The following is an 8,325-nucleotide window of genomic DNA, read 5'->3' on the forward strand; positions in this document are numbered from 1 at the left end:
ACAATGCATTGTAAAACTAGGATACTTATTATTATTATCATTATTCATTGGTAAAAGTTATAATTTTTTAGGTTCAAATAATTATTATATGATTAATTTTGCAGCATTTTACCCCTCAATACATTTTCTTCCTTCGGATTACGTACAGATGCTTTTATTTTCAAAAAATGTAGGTGTCCCATTTTTTGCAACCCAGAGAAGTTGGGCGAAATAGTAATATAGAAAAACACTACTAATAGTGAAATAAAAAATACTTTAATATTTTGCATTTTGTAGTCAGTTCCTTTTCTCTACCAAAGTTGTAGAAAAAATGTCTATTAACTTACTTGATCATTATGGCCGTTATTTTATTTGTGTCGAAACCTTTCTTCTGTTCTACTCATAAAAATCAACTTCAATATGTACTAAAACTATTTTGTGGTTTTTAAACTTACATAAATTGCCAACCTTTTGCAAATCTGTAAATACGTAGCGTAAATACATTTTCAATTTTTTTATTTAAATGTTCAAAAGAAATCAAAACAATGGATACGCTATGTAGAGCTAAATGTTAGTCAATTTATTACTTCAAAACTAATCCTCTTATTTTAAAATGATATGCGCACATCCATACAGTAAACATAGTTATTTAAACAATAGAAAAAATGTCCCCTTTTATTCCAAGTGTTATTGTCATTCCAAGCTCTTCCTTGATGAGATCTGTATATTGAGATGTTATGGTCAGCACAGTATTGTCGTGACAAATGAACGGTACTCCAACAAGAACTTAGTCTCTACAATTCATCATGATGATTTAGTAACCGAGTCGACTCTGTGGGTTTGTTCCCCAGTTAGTGATTGGTCAGTGGTTATACATTATCAGCTTCGTAACAGCTACTCCGTTATCAGAGTTAACTATTATCATCACTGTGTAAGCACACGCCTATGACGCGTTTACACCATAGTTGACAAAAAATTGTTGTAGAAAAAGTTACAGTTGCTCTTCTCAAATTAGAGCAACAAGTGGAAGATTTTTTTGTAGAAAACTAAAAGTTGCTCTTCTCAAAATAAGAGCAACTAGTGAACAACTTGTTTCCAAAGAATTGGCTTGGAAAATGAATTGTTATCTCAGTTGTAATAGTGTAATAGGCTACATCATACAAAAGAGTTTTAAAATCCCTTTTAAGACATTTGTACAGTTAGCTCCGTTTTTGCAATAACTTTTATGCTCCGTTTTCAGTTGTAACGTTTTGGGTAGGAAGTAGGCTGGACAAAAACATTGTGGAAATAATAGTGATAATTTCAATGGTCATAATTTTTAGTCAATTCAATGTAGACTTTACACTTAAACAGAACATACACATTGCTGGAATAAGTTTCTTAGTCCTCCCAAACATTAAACTGGTTCAAGATTCTTTGTTTGGAGTTTATTTTTGACAATGGAAGGATTGTGAAGGAACCAGGATTTTTCCGGACGTTTGCCATCGTTCAGTGAAACAAAAAATCAGAAATACAACGTTTCGAGATCTGAAATCTGATCTCTTCTTCAGGTAAATAACTAACCTAATTCATAATTACAAACTAGGTGAAAATAAACAAATCATACTAAAGCATTGCGACACGCTTAAGTTGGGGATTACAGCCACCATGTTGTAAGTCAACTTCACTAACTCTAAAAAATGCACTTATTAAAAAACCATACACAACAGTAATCATTAAAATTGGACTACAGAATCAAGTCACAATATGTCTGCATTCGTCTACCAACCACTTACGACTGGTTCAAGATGGCTGCTATTCGGATTCGTGCAAAAGATCTATCTCTATTGTACAACATAAACCAGAATAGAAATTTTTGTTAAATAGTCATTCAGTTTGAAAGAAATTTAACTCTTACACATTTTTATAAGTTTTACGTTTCAATATGGCGTCCGATCAAAAGTTTCAAATTTTTTCGTTGTAAGTGAATACGTTTACAGACTTAAAATTCTCTTCACAAGTTTCCTGTGTACACGGATCACGTTCGATATTTTGCTTTCAATTATTTTTATTTTTATTTTATGTCCAGTTAAGGAGAACAATTCCCTAGCATAAGCAAGAGCTTGGAATTTTAGTTTATATTATTTTATAGAGTAATATTGTAGGTTATGAGTTTTTATGTTTGTTGGGTGTGAATTATTTCATACCTTTTTTAGTCTTAGTTTATTTTTAACTCTTTTATGTCCAATTACGCAGTTTTAGTTTAAAATCGTGTCACCAAAACGGAGAAAATGGTTTATAGTTCTTTTTTTGAACTTTCTACATACATGATATAATTTAGGAACTAAATAGTACAATAAAATTTAATTTAAAAAGCTAGAAGCACAACATATATTTCTCGACAGGCATATATCACTGCTGCCAACTGCAGGTAGCTCGTGTATAAATCACGTGACGTTGCCGAGATGACAAAGGCCTTGTATGTCTTCAGCTGATAATGCGCCCTTTTGTCTTCCTCATAAGCCTCTCCGAGCTCTTGTTGAGATTTTACCTAACTCGCTGAACGTTGTAGTATTTTATTTGTCAATTACAATTTCAAGCCAGTTTTCTCTTAAAAATGAGTGCTATAAAACAGCGCCTTTCCATTAATTAAACCATAAATATATCAGAGTGATAAGAACACGTAACTTTAATTAATTTTGTCTAGCCCGAAAAATATTAATAGTGATAATTTGTCTACAATCATATAATATCACGTATAAGCGGTATCACAAACTATTATAAGGTAGCAGTCCGCGATATTTCGTGCCGCGTAACACAAGATTGCATGCCACATTTTAACTCAGTAGCTTATTTCATTGGGCTACATTTGTTACACATATGCCATATGATTGTACTCAGTTTGTTTACAAATTTATTTATCCTACGATTTACTCTTTTCCAAGTTTAAAGTGTGGTTAGCAATAAGACATAAGTAAAAATGTTCACTAACGCCCAAACCCTGTAGAGTGAAATGCAACAACATTAAAATGCACAACTATCGTACAAAATTCCAAGTCTATATGCCAGTTCGTATTCTAGATATGGTGGTCAAACAGAAATATAAACATACAGGCGGACAGACAGACACACAAAAACTAAATTTATTCAGCCCCTCCAGCGATATACTTAGCTGACGCTCATCCGATAAAAAGATACCACTTGATAGAATTTATACTTGCATTTCAACATTAATTGTTTTTTCTAGATTTTTAATACATTCTTAATCACACATAGCAAATATTATATAATTAGCGATTATTATTTATAACTCCCCTTCAAGCTGTCATATAGTCCTTTCGTCTATCAATTAATAATATGGAAGTAGAAGGAATTAAAATTTTATGGGCCCAGATCAAAACAATTATTTTATTGCCACCAAACAATGTGCTTATGTGCAGTAGTCAATCTATAATACTACAATTTACAATAATAAAGTTCTGTTATCCGCATTAAGTTGGTATCTGGTATTACATAAGGAAATAATAATAAATAAAAAACAATACAATTTTTTAATATGGTACGTTTTGAAATAAAGGAAGTGTTGTCATGGCGAACTGGTATGCGTTTTCATGTCTGAAGTCAGTATTCTTTAGAGTCTGGGTTATGTTGAAAAACGTTTTTAAGTAAACCTTAGTTTCAAATATTAAAAACTCTAAGAAAACAAAATTTAAGAGTTACTGTTCCCTGAACAGCTAGCTACATGAAGTCTTATTGGGTTCTCTTTGAGCCAAATATGGTTCGATGTGTTTCTTCTGCAGTCAAGAAATGATTTTGGTCTTAAAATATTGTTATTTCTCTACATAATAGGAATTGCGTATTTAAAATAAAAACATTGATAACACAGTGTTGAAAAACATTTGAGTGTGTATATTGGGACATTTTTAAAATTAGAACTAAACGTAAGAGCTAAGCGTAGCAGTTATTTTCTTAATATAGATATCAAATTTGAAACTATAATCATGGCTCAGACCCAAGAATTAATTGGTTCTGTTCTAGTTTTAGTTGTATGAGTACCTAATTCACGTACCGTAGTACGCTGAGGTCTGAGGGAATTTTCAGTTAGTCCTGAGGTCTGACACTACACTCGGTTCCACGTTCACTGTGCAGTACGGAGCGGCCATAGGCAATGTTATTCGAACGGCAGTTCCAGTGGTACTAGCCGTCCTCAAGTCATCGACTCACCGAGCAACGCTCCGTTTAACACACTGGATTGAAACGTTTATTTCGGTTATACTGTACAAAATGTTGGTCCGTCTCATACTTATTTCTTTAAGAATGAAAAATTAGACAACAAATTGTTCAAGAAGATAGTTATTTGTTCCAGGTATAGGTTATGTAAACGTTACTTTTCAGTTAAATGAAAGTAATGTGATAAATTCCAAGTAATAGCATAGTTATTCATAAAAATATCTTAAACCACAAAATTAATTATTTGTGTAAAAGTAATAAATAAATTAGTATTAAGGTAAGATTACTAAGGTAATTTAATTAATAAAAAAATTATACTACAAAGTACTTATTTGTATTAAACTTCACACTGAAACGTAACGTTTATTTTCTTTCTAAAAGGACCGTCGTTCCCACTAAACTTATGAATACTTTGACTTACTGTATTTAGTCTTTGTGTTTACAAGCCTGCCTTATCCGCAGACATATGTTATTGTTGTGTTTAAACTGAGGGATTCTAATAAGATAGATAATCTGAGTCGCATCAGATAAGGTAACATATTCTTGTCCTTATGTCCTGCCTTTATCCTGTCGTGTTTTGAACCATGACATCCTAGTTATTGGCAGATACAATATTTAATCGTAATAGATAACACCTGTTTGTATCTAGAAAAATGCACGTGCAAATCTAGAACAATTTTAGTGTCTCTGACATACAAATTACTTCTTAAACACTATCATTACAAAATACAATTTTAATGTTTTAGAATTTTAACTTCAATTTGATGTAAATTATTGTTGCGTTATAAGTTATATTTTACTTTCACACCAATATTGTTATAATCTGTACTGTGGTACTTTTATACCGTAATAATTTTATAGTGTTACTAAAATCTCATGTATATGAAACGCATATGAAGTTGAGCTAAGGTACAAAAGGTAGGGTAAAGTAAAATCTATTTAAGCGCCTTCGAGCGAGTCGCGATGACAGTTGACGCAACCCGCATGACACTATGCGTGATATTCTCAGTAAAAGTAAAAATATCTCCCATTAGACCTGTACTGCACGGTGAACGACTATAGCCTACACCGTAGAGCAGCAAAGAAGACGATTGGGATCCGGCCAATAGTGGTGCGGTGCGTCATCGCTGGAGGATAGATTTAATTCAATAAAGGCTTCAACCCCGTAATCTAACGTAGTCTCCTCCCTAACAAAGTTCCTTTCCTCTTCGGCTGATATCCTCTACCATAGTTTCCTTTCATAAAGGCGCTCAGATTATATAAGTGTACGTCATAGTGTACTTTGAAAAGAATTTATTCTTTTATTCTGTTGTGTATTTTCTCAGTCCGAGGTCTCAAGAGCGGGTAAAGAGCCTCTCCTCGCGCCGTGGCGCCAAACAATGGCGGACGGAAGTTGCTACGGAAACTCCAGTAATTATAGCCACCCCCACTGCCACAATAGCCCTATTATACTGTTAAAAACAAAGGCCTTACTGTAATTATGTCCCGTTGTAGATAGTTTTATTGTCCATTACTACACAACGAAGACTGAGTAACTTCGTTCTGGATTTAAGTTTAACATTATTTTGCCTTAAAATTATAAGTATTTTAAAGAAACCCTCTTCCCTTGTTTTCTTAAATGTAAGCCTTAGATATGTTTTTCTTTGAATTAAGGTAAGGTATAATTGAGTTGTTACAACCATTGTTTAGTTGGAACAAAATATATTTTTTTACTTTTACCTTCAAAGCTACAGTACTTAACTGAATATGAATGAAGTGAAAACTTTGATCTCATCAAAGAAATTATAGTCATTTTTTTAAAGTAAGACATTTAGGCACGTAAGGAAATTGTATATATTGTAATTTAAGGAAAGTAATTTTATTTAATTTTTTCAACTTTTTAATATATAAAAATATGTTTCTGCCCCTAGTCATCTATCATGTTATAAGTTCTTATCCTTACTTAAAAAGTTTTTCATTAGACCAAATTCAAGGCCACCTTAATATCTGCCTAAAACACCTACCACTCCTCGTAGAGTAATAAAACCAAATTCAGTTTTTTCTGTATTCAGAAATGCTATCCATCGGGTTTTGATTAACATTTTCATTACATATTTAAAAACACGTTATCCGAAAACCGATTATGAAACCTTATGCAATATAAGCTCATGATGGGATATATATTTCATAAAGAAGGATAAAAATATTTATTAACACTTTTTGAAATCAGCAATTCAAGTACTGGGATCATACGTTTTAAATAATCGCGGATGAATTTATATAACATAAGCAAGTGTTAAATTCATATTCATGCGTTATATATTTAACTATGTTAGTTATATAAAAAATTATTAGTGATAAAGGGGCGTAAATAGTATATTTTTAAATCAGTTCACTGATCCATACAAAGACTGACTGGTAAATGTTTTACCTATTTATAAGATTGGAATTGCTGCTTTTCCATGTTTATTTACACAGAGTATTATTAACACACTGCGAGTTTAATATTAACACATAAATACAGTGCGCAATATTCTCTTTGTTATGAAACTCATAATGCCGCTCTCTTGTTATAAGATTCTTTCTGCAGTCCTTTGCTCTGGTGACAATAACGGAATGAAGTAAGTACTTTAGAAAGATAAGTGCAAAAGGAAAAACCCTAAAATGTTTTGCAATGAAGACAACGTATATGGGGAAAATAAATCCGTTAAAAGTTCCGCAGTTATAAAATAAACGAGTAAAGTTGTATAGATGAAACAAGCACTCATTAATTAGTCCTCATCGAACTCTACTTTTCATTGAACTAGTTTCATTGGAAACTGTACTGTACACATTTTTATGACAGTAAGAGGTTTGATCTTGTTAAACAGCTATTATCATGTACAATATGTCAAAACGTTATTTTAATATTATATAGTAAAAAATAGTTTTTAAGTTAAATCACTTTTTAAGAAAAAAGTCAGGGAAAAATGAAAAATTTGGTCTGGAAATCAGGGAAAAGTCAGGGAATTTCATTATTGGACTCCTGTAGCAACCCTGCAACTAGTAAAAAATCGTTTTTAAGTTAAATAACTGCTCCTTTAAAATTACTGAGATTGATTTCGGAGTACCCTAAGGGTCAATACTAAGACCCATCTTGTTTCCTTTGTCCATATACAATATTGTTTCATATTTGAACCATAAAAGCGCTTTTATAAATACCGAGGAATTGTTTTTGTCTTTGAATTATTATTTAGAGGGAATACAATTAACATTAATACAAGTTTTATCCCATGCATATACAGTTTTTCGATTAGTTAAGACCCTATTTTCAATAAATAAACGTTACTATAAACAAAGATAATCAAGGATAAGGTTATTATAAACTACTTAGGAGTTAAATAGAACGTTTAGGTAGTTGTTAGAGACTGCGTTATGTATGCAAGATGTGGCGTACAACATTTAGTCGTTAGTTTGCTCGGAATGTGGGAGCAATAATAATGTGGAGAGATGGTATTTACGCTAAATGATGTAGAGTATTACTACTTCAGGATGTATGACTATCTAATTATATGATCTAACATTTAGGTTCTTTCATTCATTCATCTGTTTACCTACATTATAATATCCCATATAAAACAAATGTTAAATTAAAAAAAAAAAACTATTTAGATACCTTCTAAGGTTTTTGGGGCCCACGTTTTTGAAAATTACATTCGCATGTCGACTAAACAAATAATGTACCTTCACTTTCCACTATTTCCAGATGATATCTTCCATTCCCATGACTGGGATGAAGGGAATATTATTATCAAACCCTTAGAGGCCCTTCTTACCCTTATATACACAAGATTAGAAAACTTTAGAAGGCACCAGCAACTTTATTACAAAGACCAGTACAAATGGAATGAGGGTCACCCGTATTGCCTGTCAACTAATCGACGGCCTGTATATTATTAAGGATCGGACGAGTCCTTAAGAACCACGTTATGTTCTGTCGAATCCTTTGATAATCCTTTGTATCAGTGTATTTATTTATGATTTCGAAAAACTCTGTATTAAAGAACAAATGTACATCAAGCTATAAGGTGTTTTATTATTATCTTTAAATTGTTATATTGCCTTAAATTAATGTACACAAAAAGGAAACTTGTAGTTTTCCTTCCTAACAGGCTCTAG

This window comes from Homalodisca vitripennis, chromosome 8 (assembly GCF_021130785.1).
Source record: "Homalodisca vitripennis isolate AUS2020 chromosome 8, UT_GWSS_2.1, whole genome shotgun sequence".
In the NCBI taxonomy this organism is placed as follows: Eukaryota; Metazoa; Arthropoda; class Insecta; order Hemiptera; family Cicadellidae; genus Homalodisca; species Homalodisca vitripennis.